The sequence below is a fragment of the Triturus cristatus genome, chromosome 8, assembly GCF_964204655.1.
Source record: "Triturus cristatus chromosome 8, aTriCri1.1, whole genome shotgun sequence".
NCBI classification, from domain to species: Eukaryota; Metazoa; Chordata; class Amphibia; order Caudata; family Salamandridae; genus Triturus; species Triturus cristatus.
This window is the reverse complement of record NC_140591.1, coordinates 624782825-624799884: the sequence shown is the minus strand read 5'-3', so window position 1 is coordinate 624799884 and position 17060 is coordinate 624782825.

The window sequence follows — 17060 nt, the reverse complement described above, 5'->3', positions numbered from 1 at the left end:
CTGCCACAGGCTGCCGACAGGGGGACTGTTTTACCTTTCTTGAACATTTATGTTCCCAGTGTGCATCAGCAGTGCTTTATGGAGCTGGGATATATGGCTATCAGGATATTTCTAGTTTGCAGAGGGAGGAAAATGTATCTGCAAACAGCTTCTTTGTTTGCTTCCCACAAGCTCCCATGTAATTATGCATTCCGAGCTCAATCTTTCTTATATTTCTGATAAGGAAAAGTTAGCACCTCTCTTACTTTGAGTCAGTGGGTGGGCCAACACCAAGGCTATCTTGAACAGAGACATTATTTTAGACTGTGTTAAAATGTCTAAGGGGTTAACGATCCCTGGCTGGCTTATGTTCAAATTAGTTCTTAAGCACTAAATGTATCTGATTTATTTGATGCACCTTGCACTTTAAAAAAAGAGGATAAGCTTTTGATGAAGCACCACTTTTTAGAGCATTGTCATTCCTAGAGATTACAAGTCCAGTAAATGCACTAATAAGGAGTACCTCCGTTTATATAGACCTGAAGAGCCAGCATCCTACATAGCAAACACACTTCCTCGGTGGTTGAGATCCTTATTATTTCATTTTAAGGCTTGTATGGTGCTGCTGCTTCAAAAATTCCCAGGTACTCGAGGCTCCTAGGGGTCATCAGATATATTATCAGACCAGTCCATAATGCACGGTATGTTTTTTTGTTAAATTTATAAAATGTCTTTTATCTTCTCAATAAGCCTATTTTAAAATCACAAGAGATACTCAACTGCAGGGACGCTGTGTTCTTCCTTCAGAAAGGTGCAGAAAGTCGATGGATGGCTAGGTGTTATATGATGTCCATGTTCATTTGTGGGGTTTGTGGAATGGTGAAGAATTCTGTTTAAGTGTATCTGAAGAAACGTGCTTCCTTTTTGATGTTCTCAAGCTGAGCTGTATTCTTATACATTAATTCTGTGCTGTTTTTATGCATGGATCTTTTATGGGCATTTTCTGTGCAGAATAAAGACATTTGAAATTTAAATATTTGACTCTTGAATCCAATTGTAACTGGTAAGCAAGCTCCAACAGTGGCAAGGAGATGTTTTCTTTCATAAACAAGGATATCACAAACTTCAACAACAGGATCAGGAATAGTGCTGACTCCCTCTCTCCCATTAAACCCAACAAGCAAGGAAGATCCAACAAGCAAGTCAGATGATACACAGAGAACCTCAGAGAATCATAATGACACTGCAAACAGATAGAAAAGAAATGGAGAACCAGCTATGACACCTCCGACAGATCTACCTACAAGACTGCTGTCAGAGGCTTTACAAAAGGGAGGGACAGGGAGCAATTATGGAAAAAAGAGAAGGTCCAGCACCAATGCTCCCAAGAGTAATTGTCAATACAATAGATGGTTGTTTTTACTAAAAAAGGGCGGGGGGCCTGCAACTTATTCTAGTTGAGATATGGTGTGTCCAAAGTTAGAGTCGGTGGACTCGAAGTAAACATGGGGGAATTCCTCCTTTTGAAATTAGTGCCCTCACGCACCCTTGCGGGTGTCATGCTTCATCATTGGGCTTAGCTCCTCGTGGGGGTGGCGCTGCTTTCACCCACAGGCCCCGCAAGAGGGCTCTTTGTCAGTGATATTTTGTAGGAGGTGCTGCAGTTGTTCAGGCGGGTGTGTGGGCCTGGTGAAAGAGTGCGTGTGTGAAGATAAAATTACCTCACCGGAACCCTAACACAATTTTATTCAAGGGTCCGGAAGATAAATTAAAATCAAAGGGACCGGAGCCTAACATAAAAACAAATATGTATGAGGGATAGGTATGCTCCCGCTGCTCTCAGTCCGTGAAAGTGGTGTGAAAGTGCAATGGGATCAACATGTTTCGCGCATTCAGTGGGTACCTAATGGATCCTCAGTGCACTTCATCAGGACCGTGAAAAATTAATATAAAACGGTAGGAGTCAGGAATAGACACCCTGTACTCTGATTTTAATTTATCTTCCGGACCCTTGAATAAAATTGCACTAGTTAAACACATTGAAGAAGCTTCAACAGCAGCAAGCAGATCTTCTCAATCATAACGGACTTCACCTAACCTTCCAAAAGAGTCAATAACATCTCCTCCTCCCATGAACGCTTCAATGACCTATCAAACGTTTTCCACAGCTAAACCACTAACATCTACAGCAAATTGCAATACCAACTGGACACTGGTGACCTTATTGCCAAACTAACCACCACCAGCTGAGAAAACCAGCTGACAGAAATGGACACTCCTCATCAGAAGAGACAAAGTGAAAATCGTGAGGCCCATTCGCTCAGCGGCCCCCACAGACCCATGTCCACACCACAGCTTACAACCTGGGAACATCACCAATCAGCACTACTTTCACCCATATCATCAACACCTCCACCTCATCCACCACATTCCCAGATGACTGAAAACATACAAAACTCAATGCTCTCCTCAAAAAACCATCCGCGCACACAAACCAGGCGATGCCTTACTCAGCCAAAGTGATGACGAAGCACATCAGCAAGCAACTCTCAACCCACCTTTAGCTTCACCACTTACTCGACAACACCAAATGAGGCTCCAGAAAGAACCACAGCTCCGAAACAGCACTCATTGCAACCCTAGACAAGGTCAGGACCATCCTGGACCATGGACAAACAGCAGCCCTCACCCTACTCAACTTGTCCGCAGCCTTCAACACTGTCTCCCACAACACTCTGATCAGAAGACTTCACGACATAGGCATCCACGGACCTGCACTCCAATAGATCTCCTCCTTCCTCTAAGGAAGAAACCAAAAAGATAGAATGCCACCATTCACATCAGAGACCAGGAGGCTGATCTGCGAAGTCTCCTAGGGATAGTCCCTCAACTCTACCCTGTTCAACATCTACATGAGTAACCACAAAACCCAGTGGAGATCTGGGGTGAGGGAACCAGAGGCACGGGGTACTAGGAGCCAGCAGCCTCCAACATATAATGTTCAGCACAAATGGGGCCGCTCCCAGTTTGGTGTCCTAGGTGCTACAGTTTTTTAATTCGTGAGTGCAGGTATCTCACAAAAAGTGAAGGACTGTCTCACACACCACCTGGTGTCATGCTTCATCATTGACTAGTCCTCGCCCTCTAGAAACTTGGTTTGGTAGAGGGCGGGCATACACCTGACGACAGGCACAGACGTGGAGGACGCATCACAGATCAGTAAGAGTGTGAATATGTGGATGAATGAGCTCCTGTATGTTTTTTATTCTTATCAGACCCTTTGACTCTGATAAACCATAGAACCTCCTGGTTGTATTTACATGTATTTACCTATGTTTTCAACTATCTGGTGTTATTTTTTCTATCTCCTCATTATTTAGTGATCGACCAAAGGGGTCTTCTGCCCTCACCCTCCTATGAGGAAACTTGTCCCAACTCTAGGGTAAGTATTGTGGAGATACAATCTCCATAAGACAATAAGTGCACAGATGACTGACACGATTGCTGCAGTTATAGCCACTCACAATATTTGTCCATGCATGTGGCTGATTGTAAGGTCTCTTACACTTTGAAACAGGTGCTACACTGTATTGTACATTTTTCACGTCTCGTTTTTTTTTTCAGGCTATGGATACAAGCCGCATCATAGTGGAGTGTGATCTTGATCACCCCACACAGTGGAACCCTCTCACCACAGTCTGGTAAGAGTGGAACCTGCCATTATTTCTTAAGGTCCTGATGAATGCCACGGACCCTACTGGGCCAACTGGCAGAAACATGTCAACCACACTGAATCCGGTGGGGGGACAATAGAATCCCCAACACACCGACCACTTATTTTAATTACCATATAGATGCCAGCCACATTAAAATTAATTTGACATCTATAATGGCCTTTTAACTCACTTTTTGTCTGTAAGGGCCCCCACTTAGTTTAGAAGTGCATCTCTGTCATCAGGTGTATGCCCGCCCTCTACCACACCAAGTTTCTAGAGGGCGAGGACTGGTCAATGATGAAGCACGACATCAGGTGGTGTGTGAGACCAGTCCTTCACTTTTTGTGAGATGCCTGCACTCACGAATTAAAAAACTGTAGCACCTAGGACACCTAACTGGGAGCGGACCCATTTGTGCTGAACAACATCTACAAGACCCTGCTAGCAATCATCATCCAATCCCAAGGCATATCCATTATCTCATATGCCTATGACAAAAACCTCATCCTCTCCCTGACAGACAAGAAACATCCTCCGGGACCAACTTTCCCAACTGCATGACCACGGTAGCAAACTGGATGAGAAAAACCTGCCTAAAGTTCAACTTCGATAAGATGGAAGTGCTGATCTTCTGAAACAAGATCTCCACTAGGTGACTGGAGGAACTGGGACCAACACCATCACCCACCGACCAAGCAAAAAACCTAGGGATCATCCTATATGATCAAAACTCCCTATGATGCCAGAAGTCAACATGGTGAGCACCTCATGCTTCAACATCCTACACTTACACATGCAAAGCCCTTGACAACATTGGACCGACATAACTTAATAGCCCCATACACTTTCACCACTTGACTAAACACCTATGCTCTACCTCACTCTTGCTCGCACACACACATGCCCTTCAGTAAAACAGAACAGGAGGTTGTTTGTTTCCCTACAATGCACCCAAAACATGGAGCAACCTCCCCCAGCACATCAGATCTTCCTCCTCACTTCTTGAGTTCTGCAAATAGCTGAATATCTGGCTCTTTAAATAACTCCAAGGGGACCATACGCCCACTAACCTGCTCATGCTCCTGGATAACCTGACAAGTGATTAGTGTGCTCTAGTAATCGACATGACATAACATATCTTTTAACATAACTTAACATAGCATAATGAAAAACAGTTTGGTGCAATACTTGAATTAATATTAGCCACAAGTGATTACACTAGACCAAATATCAACACATTTTCAACTACCTTTTGCAAGTCTAGAGTTTAAAAGACAGCAACTGTCCTGCTAAAGGTCTGCCTAGTCCTAGGTCCTGCACTGGAAATGTATCCACTTTCTTTTTGCCCCTCACATACCAAAGAAGAATGCTTGAAATCAGATTTTTTTCATTCTGGTAGGTTATGTTGTTACGTTAAACCACAAAACCTTGGATACTCTCCACAGTAGGGAACCAGTGGCAACTGTGTCTCTATAGTGAGCTGGCCTCCAATCACAACTGTGAAGCACAAGAAAAGCCACCAGAGAAAATATTTATTTGTTCTTTCTACATATGTTTGTCCATCACAAGCCTATCGCAGGATTCACACAAAAATGTGATGGCCTCACACACAATCAGGAGTCATGCTTCATCATACAACTCCCCTCACTCTTCAAAAACCCAGTTTGATGAAGAGCAGGCCTACACTTTATAGTGAAGAAGGCACTTAAACCTAATTTTTGAACCAGAGATATGAATATGTTAAAAACCAATGTGAATCATCAATTTACGTTTTATATTAAGTGAGATATCACTTGGTGTTAAAATCCAGTAAGGAGACAAAGGGTTAATTAAGGAGTTATCCAGAGGCTGCAGTGAGAGATACCTCCCACTATACACTTACTACTCCAAGATGCATCCTATTGGATCACCTAGTGGTAGTGTCTCATTCTTACTGATGATCAGTAGAGAAGACTGGAAGCCGGGTTTATATATCCCAGTCAACTCCCATCTGATTGGTGGAGCAGTTCACTTGTGATCATTCCCTCCTGTTTTTTACATTCCACTCATGTGCATGACAACTGCTCCACCAATCACTACAGCCTCTGGATATCTCCTTAATTAGAAGATATCGTTATTGACTATTGTTGTTCCCCCTACATTGTGTGTGACTACAGGGGTTTCTGAGCTCTTCCTTCCTGTGGCCCTGATGTCCCATATTTATGGTAAGAGGGATGTGAGCTGGTCTCACATCATCACAATTAGAAACATGTGATACATGAGTACAGTGTCACACTTACAATTTGTGCATGCAAAAATGCATAGTTTTGTTTGTCTTTCATTTTCGCCTATGTATTTTAAATTGTGTGATTATTATTTTCCAGGTATAGAGGGACCTAGGAATTGTGAGCGATGACAAAGGTCACCGCTTATTTGTACTGGCACTGACAGGTTTGTATGCACAAAATGATCCCGTATTCATTCCTGACAAATGCCATGGACTCTTGTGAGCCAAAAGGCAGAAACATGTTGATGGTTTCAGTGGTGATAGGGTACATGTTCCCCTTGTCTCCACACTGGTTTTTAACACCAAGTGATATCTCACTTAATATAAAAGGCAATTTGATATATCACATTGGATTTTAACATATTCATACCATGGGTTCAAAAGTTAGGCAGAAGTGCCTCCTTTACTATAAATTGTAGGCCTATTCTTCATCAAACTGGATTTTTGAAGAGCGAGGGGAGTCCTATGATGAAGCATGACACCTGGTGGTGTGTGAGGGCATCCCGTCACATTTTAGTGTGTGTTCAGAGGTAGGCTTGAAGTGGGCAAACATAAGTAGAAAGAATAGTTAAATATTTTCCCAGGTGGCTTTTGTTGTGCATAATAGTTGTGATTGGAGGTCAGCTCACCCTAGCGATCAGCGAGAAATCACCTCGACTAATGCATCTTCTCCTCTGTGCAACAGGATCTATCAACACCGATCACTATTAGTACACTTACAACAGTCAGTTACAGTTCCCTATCTCAATTGTTGTGCTGATGGTAGCTCATGGACCAAACCCACAAACCTTAACAGACAAGTTAAACAACAATAAACTTATTATCTAGGATCTTGGAATGCGAAGAGTCTAATAACAACTTCATCTTCTTAACAACAAGCTGTATGCACTTACTTAAACAAGCAACAGGCAAAAAGAAGCATGTTAGCTCTTAAGTCCAGCTTTGCAGTCTTCTTGGACTTACAGCAGACACCACACAATGAGACACACAGCGTCAACACAAACACCATAAACTTGTCACACACAGTTTGCGACGCACAACCCTGTTTATACTCACTCTTTGGACTCCTCAACTGTTTTCAGAACTGCTGAAACAGGGAAAAAAACTGAAATAAATAGGTTCCAAAAAGAAACTTCTCTAATCTAAATGAGGCATTGAAAGTGGCAAAGGGAAATTCTATAATGAAGGTGTCAGCATCCATTGAACCAAATTAAGGTTCAGGGGTAAAATAGGCACTAGTGTTCAAGTGTGAGGCTCAACACCACAGGTACAGGAAATCAGAAGAGTTTGGTAAAGGCCTTCCCTCAACAGATCTGCTAAACGATACCAAGAAACACACAAATAATATGAAATGGAAGGATCTGGAAGTCTCGCTCCACCAGTTCCTATTGTATGGGCCAATCAGGATACACTCGCTTCTGGGAACAGGTAAACTCCCCATGTTCCCAACACTGGACAAAGAAGCCCACAGCTGCAGGGGCATTGAAGGTATTGATGGTCTGGTCTGCTTAGTACAGTGAGCTCTCTCCCATTACCATGACCTGCATGCCCTCGGGCAGGTTTCAATTAGTGCTCACTAATCTAACAGTTTCTCAGCTTAAACAAAAAGGTATTCTAACTAATGAAGTAGATGACACCTGAAATTGAAAGAAAACAGAAGAACAGTTTAGGCACAACAGTGCATTCAAAATACGAGAAAGCCTCCAAAAGGGTTAGAAATCTCACTTCAGGTTTCAGTTAAGTCATAAGTAATACGCTGATTACACTTTGATTATATGAGTGTGACCGAATAGACTATCATTCTGTCACCACACATTAACACACTGCTTAAGATATTAACATATTGATTAACATATGGTTAGTAATGGAGTGGAACCTTTAATTATGCTGTTCTAACCGCCACAATTTTCAAACAATGTGAGAGTTCAAGGACTACTTGGGAATGTAGTTTGTTGTAAGGGCACCATAGCGCATTCTCCACTGATGCAAAACCTTACACCAGTTAGCACCGGCACTTTGGGAACTTTGATAGCCTTTCCTTCTCTGAAATGGGAAGGATTGGAGTGTTGCAGTTCTGCATCCACTGAGCCCTAAGTGAAATGCCATGCATCTGACATTCTTACTAACAGAGATGTTGAATGGATGAACTTTTGTTTTGCAGCGGTGTCTTAGGCTTCATGGCAACAGTGCTATCACCTCAGAGATCTCTAAAAGACCATAAAACAAAGGTTGTAGTTTTTATGAGACCCTTAAATATACACGTTTTTGCTAAACCATGGTCTATATTGTGCTTAGTAATCTAGATCTCAACTGGTGACAAATTGTAAGTATATATTTTACCTCAGTTGATAGAAACTATGTGGTAATTGGTCTAAGTAAATTGTTATGTTTGTACGCAATAAAATGGTGACAATCTCATAGATTAATTTCTAGTATTATTGTAGAAAAAAATCAAGAGTTTCATTCAACTATCCATATTCTCATTTAGAAAACTTAGATAATGCTTTCATGACTTTTTATAAGTCTCAGTTTGTAAGTGAAACATAAACAAAAAAGGTACAAAAAAGGCAGTCTATCTTCAATAAACTGATAGAACCTCAAAAATCTCGATGAACATGTACTTCCTTGATTTCCTTCTAAATCTCCATGTAACTGATGACTTTCTTTTAAAAACATATACACCTAATTCGGTGACAATCGTAACCTAGAGAGTGTAGCAAATGTAGTCCGTTTTGAGAGAAGGCCCACTAAACCCAAAATCATAGTATTTATCTATGGCAGTTACAGTTCTGTAAAACCATCAATTGAAACCACAGCCATGATTTAACAATTTTTTTATTTGTTTACTCAATGAACACTCCCACCCCTTCATTTTATTGTATTGCTGTTTACGCTCTATTTCTGATTGTCCTAACACATTCTGATAAGTTTGGTAACTCATGCTGAACTTTTGCAGGTGAGCAAATACTCTTTTTCTTGGAGAATCTCAGAATAGGAGGTTTCCACTGGACCCGACAAACACCTCTTCCCGCATTGTTGGTACTAATTGGGTCCACTGAATTCCTTAGCTCCACTCTGGGGTAGTTGTCACCATGGCCTCATCTGTAAAACCTAAGAAAGAATTGAATGAACATGGTCCAAATATTTGCTCTATTGCTTTAGAGCCTCTCTAAGTGGTTGAAGTACTTCCACATTTTAAACCCATTCTCATTGTCCCATTGGACTCAGGCTGCATCTATGTTCTGAGCACCTAGAAGGTGTACTGCTGTGATAGTTAGGATCCTCACTAAAAGCCATTTCTAAATAGTCTGAGATTCTAGAATGAGAGGTCTGGAGGGTGTTCCCCCCAGTTTGTCAGGTAATACATCGCTGTTGTATTGTCCATCGGAATCAACAGGTAGTTCATCTTGATTGCAGGAAAAAATGACTTCAACACAAGGTGAACAGCTCTCAACTCTAAGAGACTGATGTGGTAAGATTGTTTATGGTCTAACCATAGACCATGAGTTTGCAAATGATTCATGTGAGCATTCCATCCTTCGAGAGAGGCATCTGTTACTAGGGTCTGCACTGGGAGATCCTGATGGAAAGGAATCTTCGCCACTAGGTTCTTTGGCTTGGTCTAATAGGGGAGGGATTGAATTGCAGAATGTGTCAGAACTAATTTCTGTTCCCAGCTGTTCAAGAACTTTTTCCATTGATCTCCCAGACATTGCTTCAATGGTCTCACATGAAGCCTGGCATGAGGGACTAGTAATGTGCAAGATGCCATTGAACCTAGAAGAGACTATATCTGTTGTGCTGTAGGATGGTACGTTTTCAATAGATTGAGACATTTCAGATGGGTAAATGACAGTTTTTTCACTGAAGGATACATTTTTGCATACTGGGTATCCACAATAGCACCCAGATAGTGTATATATGGAACCGGGTAGGTAGTTGATTTCTTTATATTGACTTGAAGATATAGACTTGAGATATTATTGGGGTGGTTACTAAGGCTGGACTCTTTATTAGCCAGTCATCTAGGTAAGGCTAGACAAAAATCAGTTGTTCCCTTGGATGGGCTGCGATGACTGCCATGCAGTTTGAATAATTTCTAAGAGCTGACTTTAGACTGAACGCTAGGACTCTGAAATGAAGATTCTTGGAGCCTACAACAAATTGTAGAAATTTTCAATGTTTCCTTTAAGTTGGTATATGGAAGTAGGTGTCCTGAAGATGGATAGCACACATCCAATCCCCTTGATGTAATTGGGGACAGATCTGATGTAGTAAAACCATACCGTGTGTTTTTTATATGAATTTGTTCAGTATTCTCAAATCTAAGATGGGTCTGAACTCTTCTTTTGGACCATTTTTCAAACCAGAAAGTACCTGGAATAAATTTACAATCCTTTTTTGCTACTTGGAGCTTTCTCCACAGCATTTTTCAGCATCAATATGTTGGCTTCCTTTTGCAACAGATCTAGCTGGTAAATCAATGTTCTCGCTGGTGATCCTGAAGGAGGAACTGACCTGAAGAGCAAAAAATAGCCATTCGAACATTTTCAAAACCAATTTGTCTTTGGTGATTTTCAGCCATTCTTGAAAATAATTGCATATGCTTCCTCCTACTGGAGTAGCTGACAACCAAACGGGAAGTCCTTGTTTGCAGGACATTTTACTGCAGAAGCAGACTGTTGTTGATGCTGACATCTACTCCCGCTAGATGACCTGGTATATTGGAATGCTTTGCCTTGGTGGTTGCTGTTATTTATGAAAGTTATGAGGAGTCTGAACCCTTTGTGGGAAGTAACGCCTATCATACGACCTGCATCGTCTTCTGAACTCTTTCTTCTTTTCAAGACCAACTGCTTTAAATGTCTCCATCTCAGACTTCATGCGAGATATCTCATCGTCTGCATGCAACCAAAACAATGATGTACCAGAAAAAGGCAGGCTCTTCATTCTCTGTTGAACTTCTGGTTTCAGGCCAGTCAAACTGAACCAAGTACTGCACCTAGTAGAGATGCAATGACATTATCCATGAGCTGCTGTGTCAGCAGTATCATCTACTGCCCCAATGAGATGATTCACTACAACCTTTCTCTCAATCAGGACTTCTTGGAAATCCTATCTTCCTTGAGCAGTTTTCACTAATGAGGCCTAACAAGGCCCAAGCCCAGTAATTCATTTTTTACTGTCCTCGTTGGGGATGGAACTCGACTGATTTGCATATGATTGTTCCCTATGTTTAATGTGATGGACAAGCTAAAAATAATAGAACGGACCATGACTTAGCATACATATAAATGACTGGCACTAATTCAAGCATTTCATCTATCACTTTTTCTGCTATCTATAAAACTATACTATTTGTTTGGTATTCTAAACATCCTTGTAAACATGCAATTGAATCACATTCCGCTTCCTGATCTTGATTTTGGATTACAAAATGATGTGACCTTAACCCAGATAGTCCCGGAATGTCATCAAATGCTTGCCAATACGCACCACACTGTTGACTCATCCAATAATGATGATCAAGGCTCTTTGAAACTGTGTGAGGAGTATTGAGAACAGAATATTTGGTCATATGTACTAATGTTCTGATTGCAAAAAGCAGTTACAATTTACGCACCAACGTTTTGCGATCTGACCTAAGCGCTACTAAGTTGGTGTGTAAAATATTGATTAGGAGTGGTTGCAGAAAAAACTGGTCAATTGATATTGATGTGCAAGGTCACAAATTGCAACTCTTTCTGATTTTCTTCAAAGACAGGGATGGGAGTCTTCAAGGGTCCCTGTCTTTGCACAGGACCGGCTTTGGTGCTGGTGGGGCCTGGTGCGACAATGTTTGTTGGTGCCCCACAATGACCATCTTCGCCATAGATTCCCTCACAACCATCCTTAAACAGTGCCTCTCAAGTCTCCACAACCACTCTCTCTCAGATGCATATAATGAGTTTTATAGCGCCACACATACCAGTGTAGCGTGTCAGAGCACTTTACATCACACACATATTACACAGAGAAAATCAATCATAAATGTGTAAATCAGTGTATTGGAAACATTACATAAGCCAGAGGACTACAAGGTGTCATCCACACTGGTATGCAGCATAGTTTAAGAGTGCTTGGCCTGGAGAAGCACAAAATTTAAAATGTAACATTATGGTTGGGGGTTCTCTTTAATAATAAGAATTGATTTCTACCCTAAGGAACCCATTTTGCAATATTAGGATCATGAAAGACTGGGGTAAAATCATAACCATTATCATTCCATTCCAACAAACTTTATTTCGGTCTATAAGACCTTAAAATGTGAACAGTAGTTACTGCTAACTCAGTGTTACCGGCATCTCTTCTGATAGCTTCCGTTGACACGTTTAAAAGTGCCTCCCTAGGGGGTCTATACTTGCCTGCAGGTATATGAGGAACATCTGGGCCTAAACCCTCCCCTGTGACAACAGCGGTCTGTGATGACTCTTTTTGGCCAATCAGTTTACTCATTGCAGTATCCAAGTGCTCCAAGCGCCCCCAAAGTGGAACAAAGCTATTGTCTATTAATTATTTAAACCATGAAAGAACAACTCCAGAACGGTCTCCCCAGCGGTGTCCAGAACAACACCCCCAGGAGTACTACATATAAGTACGGGGAAAACAGCATCAGTTTGTGTACTGATGGTACAAGTTTGTATCACCTCAGGATTAGCATGCCGGATCCCTTTCAGTTGTTTAGATTTGTGTGTGCCCGCACCCCTTCTTCGCTTCACTGGTGGCTCTTTCGTCTTGACCTCGCTATGGATTTTAAAAGTCTGTGTGCGTGACCTTGTGAGTATGCTTGGCCTGGTTACAGGTTCCGAAGAAGAAACTTCCAAGTCAGGTGCAGGTGCAGGAGAAGATGCAGGAGAAGACTGCAGCTCGCCTTGTATGATGGGGGATGAGCGAGTCTGAGAAACATCACCCGAGATGATTGAACCTAAGGAAGAGTGCCTCTGCAAAGATAGAAGATCTGAAGAGAGTCGCCTCTGAGTCAGTTCAATCTCGTGACTCAGCATTGATTCGGCCCTGACAATAAAAGCGTCCAAAGTCCCCACAACTCCCTTACGTTTGCTCTTTGTGTGAACAAAAACAAGCAACACCACAGACACTAATTATGGTAGAAATAAACAGCACAAACACGCCACAGTACCTGGAGGTTGTAGGGCTAAGTCCTAGTATCCCGTGCCACCGTTGTTAGGGGGTGGCCGAGTCCAGCCTCCTCCGGGCTCCAATGGGCCTGGATGGGCCCGCCTTTATCCCATGCTGCGGGAGCCCCGGCCCCCTTTTGTGCGCCTCCTGGCACGAGAGTGCAACGTTGGCACCTCCCCGGCACGTGTGTCTGTGGGGATTGCAGTCCCCTGTCAGGAATGTAGGGGGCGGCAAAAGGCAGACAAGAGCAGACATTCATTGGCCCCGGGTACAGTTTTAACAGTACAGTTTAGTTTAAGTGCGGCTGAATGGGTGCTATGGGCACCAAGCACCAGACTACGGGGGTAAGGGGAATGAGAGGAAATGAGAGGGGGTGGAGGAGGTGGAGGGTTGGGGGCATAGAGCAGGGTACACTGGCAGATTGCAAGTCGCACCCAACCTAATTGGCCTGCTTCCGCAGTCTTGCTGGGCACTACACTCTGCGGCCGCCAATAGTGACGGTCGAGCTCTCCGCTCCCTACTCACCTCAGCTGTAGCTCTATCCCCAGCTTCCTCCACGGATTGCCTCACCCGTCACCCGTTGCTGCCACCAACCTTAGCGACCTTAGAAGCGGGGGGGGGGGGGGGGCCAAGCGGGGGTCCAAGCCAGTTCCAGCTCACAACTCGGCAGCTTTCCGATGGCTTTCCATCTGCGGAGGCGTTTTCTCAGCGGCGCTCACGGCCGCTCACAGCCTGCTCTGCTCCTCTGCTCCTCGCACACCGGCTTGGCTGACCACATAACGCTCTAATCTACACCTTGCAGTTTACATGCAGCTCTTGGATGACAGTTAATTGCTCACTGTTCTAAAATAGAATTTTAACTTATAAACTGCAAGTGACAATATGATCTCTCTGACAAAAGCAGTACTCCACTGACCTAATAACATTATATGCACTTTGTGATCTGCAGGCATATTAACCCTCTGCACTACCTTAGGAGTCAAAACGTCTTTTAGAGAAAGCTCCTTCTCTCTCCAGGAAGAACATTATTTACCGGAGTTGTCTTGACATTTTTATTGTTGCCGGAAAATTGCTGGTGGCAAGGAGCACAGCAGCAGGTGCTTTTAAACCCATAATATACGGCAACTCCACACGAAGTCAGCGCACGGTGCACCGGTCGCACCGTCCTAGAGTCGGCATTGTCTTTGCATTTCAAAACTGAACATTTTTTTTAAAGCAGCCTGATTTCTTAAAAGAAAATTTGCCCTCAGCCACTGTTCAACCCCCCTTAAGCTGCCACGAGAATTCACAAAAGGGAAGGGGTTCCTCGGGGACTATTCTCTTGGAAGTCGATGCTTATCAGTGGATTGTGACCGGAATGCCATTTGCACGCAATGCATATATAAGGGTATCAAAGCACAATTCAGAAGCCACCCACTCCCACAAGAAGCACTTTCTTGACTTTTTTTTAAAACGTGCTAGCAATTCCAAGGCTTTGTACGGGGACTTCAAGGTGATAAGTGCACTTTTATATCCTTTTCTCACCTTTAGCCTGTATTCACCCAATTACATTTTCTTTGAAAAGGTCGATACAGATTTGAAAACAATTCCGAAGTGAAAAGGTGCCAAAAAAAGCATGCTTCGTTAAAGTTGTTGTAACCTCCATCGGGGAGTCAGACGTATTTAAATTAAATCATCGAGTTTGCTTAAAGCACAAATTTTCTTAACGAGTAAACCTACTCTGTTCTTCACTGCACTTTGGTAAAAAAAAATCTACATTCCGAATTAACATTTCTTACGTACTTTGGGGACACTTAATGATGTGTATTACAGTTATAATCATCTTTTCAGCAGCGCTGCTCGAAAACTTCACATGCTGTGTAGCATAAAGATTACTTATGGCCTTAAAAGTGTATCCACTTACTTTTTTTTAAACAGAATGTGCATATATTTTGATTTAGTCTTCTTAAGGAAAGCTTTTTAAATTCATTCGCAATTAGACACAAAGCACATTACAAATTAAAATACTGAGCATGTTACTCATAATTGAAATGCACGAAAGAAAACAAACTAAAATATGTTTGTGTTTTTCTAGCCTGGAGTTAATGTAGCTGTTTGGTGCATTCGAAGCAAAACAGATGATCGCACACCTGTTTCCCAGATGCCAGTGGTTAGGACATGCCGAATGTTGTTTAATCAGCAAAGTTCCCAGACCACTTCTTGTCAGACTAATTGGTCAGGAAGACAAAAATGCAGATTTGTCTTCATAAAAATGAGCAACTCAGACCAAAGTGTGGCAGCTTTGATTTGAAATTAAGCCAAAATGCATTGGCCTGTCTACAAATGATAAAGATTAAATTATGTTAGCAGCTTCTTAATTTGTGTTTAACTGAGGTGCCAGAGAGATACTTTGGCATAAATGTTTGCAATTTCTCTTTATCTTGAATTCCGTCCAATTAAAAATGTCCAATGTAAACTATATGAACAAGAAAAACAACACATGCTAAAGATTTATGTATTTTTTTAAAGAAATTGAAGCTGCATTAAGACTGAAAGCCTAATTTTAACACTTGTTGGTGGCCTTCTCAAGTTCATGCCGAGAGTCCTGTTTGCATTGCAGAGAGCTGCAAGGAGCAGGGAGAGTGTCGCGTTATGCTGTCGGGGAAGCATGAGGAACTGACAGACATCGCGGGCTGGCGCTGCTGGAGGCTCCGGCTGGCGGGCCCCGTGAGCAGGCAAAACTGCAGTGCGAAGAGTCGGGCTGACGGAGCTCTCATTGATTTGCAGGGCAAGTGGTGAGGTCTCGGTGGGAACAGGCATTTGCGGTCACAAACATCCCAAAAGCTTGATTTGAACACCCTTGAGCCATACCAAGGGTCCAAGGTCCTGAGAGGCGCTGCATGGGGGTCAGGAACTTGCTGCAGCTGGGTCCAGGGGCTGTGCAGGATTTGGGAAAGCCTTTTATGTTCCTCAGGCTTAGATCAGGAGGCTAGAAGCAGGGAAGTAGTTCCTTTAGAGGAGCAGTCCAGTGGAGTGGCAGTCCTCGAAGCAGCACAGCTGTCCTTTTGTTTGCAGAGTATACACATGTCCAGAAGTGTACTCAAGAGTTGGTGTTTGAGGTCCTACTTTTATACCCTGATGCCCTAGTTCTAGAAGGTGGGTAAAGCGTCTAGACAATGGCTTTGAAGTGCATGGAATTCCCTGCCTCTCCTGCCCTGACTTCAACCTGGCTGAAATGACAATGCAGGATTGTTAGGCCATTTGTGTGACAATTCACAGGCTTTTCAGTTGCAAGTGGGGCTGTGCTCAGCTTTACCCCTGCCCTTCCAGCAGATGGCCCATTCAGGCATACCTAATCCCTCTATTGTGTGACTTTCTGGAGGAATTCACAAAGTCTAACTGTCAGTTACAACCAGTCATGTGACCCTGGCCAGGCCATAGACACAAAAGGGTTAAAGGCAGAAAATGCAAACTTTTTAAAAGTAACATTTTTAAGATTGTAATCAAAAAACCTTTTTACGGGCTCTTCACCACAGTTCCAAAAACATTCAGCATGTCAATAGCTAGTAGCTGCAAAAACAACAGTGACGGACAGAATGCAGAACAATGTAATACATTCACCCCATTACAGAGATCACTGAGCAAAATAACAATGGATTAAACCCAGATCTGTGACTGGGGGTGAATGTTTTGCCAATGTGCAACATTCCGTCCATCATCTTGTGTGCTTTGCTGTTCGCCCTATGTGGGAAGGGTATGCCCAGACGTGGGTCCCGTGCTCACTACGCCACTGGAGTCAAGCTATCCTGGCTGAAGAGGGGTGAAACCCCGAAACCGGTCCTAGGATGCTTGATTCCGGTCCAGGGAAGACATGGCTTGGCAGTTCTGGCTGGACTGTTCCCATGAGGCACAGGGTCAAGACTGAATTGCATATGCCATGTCTG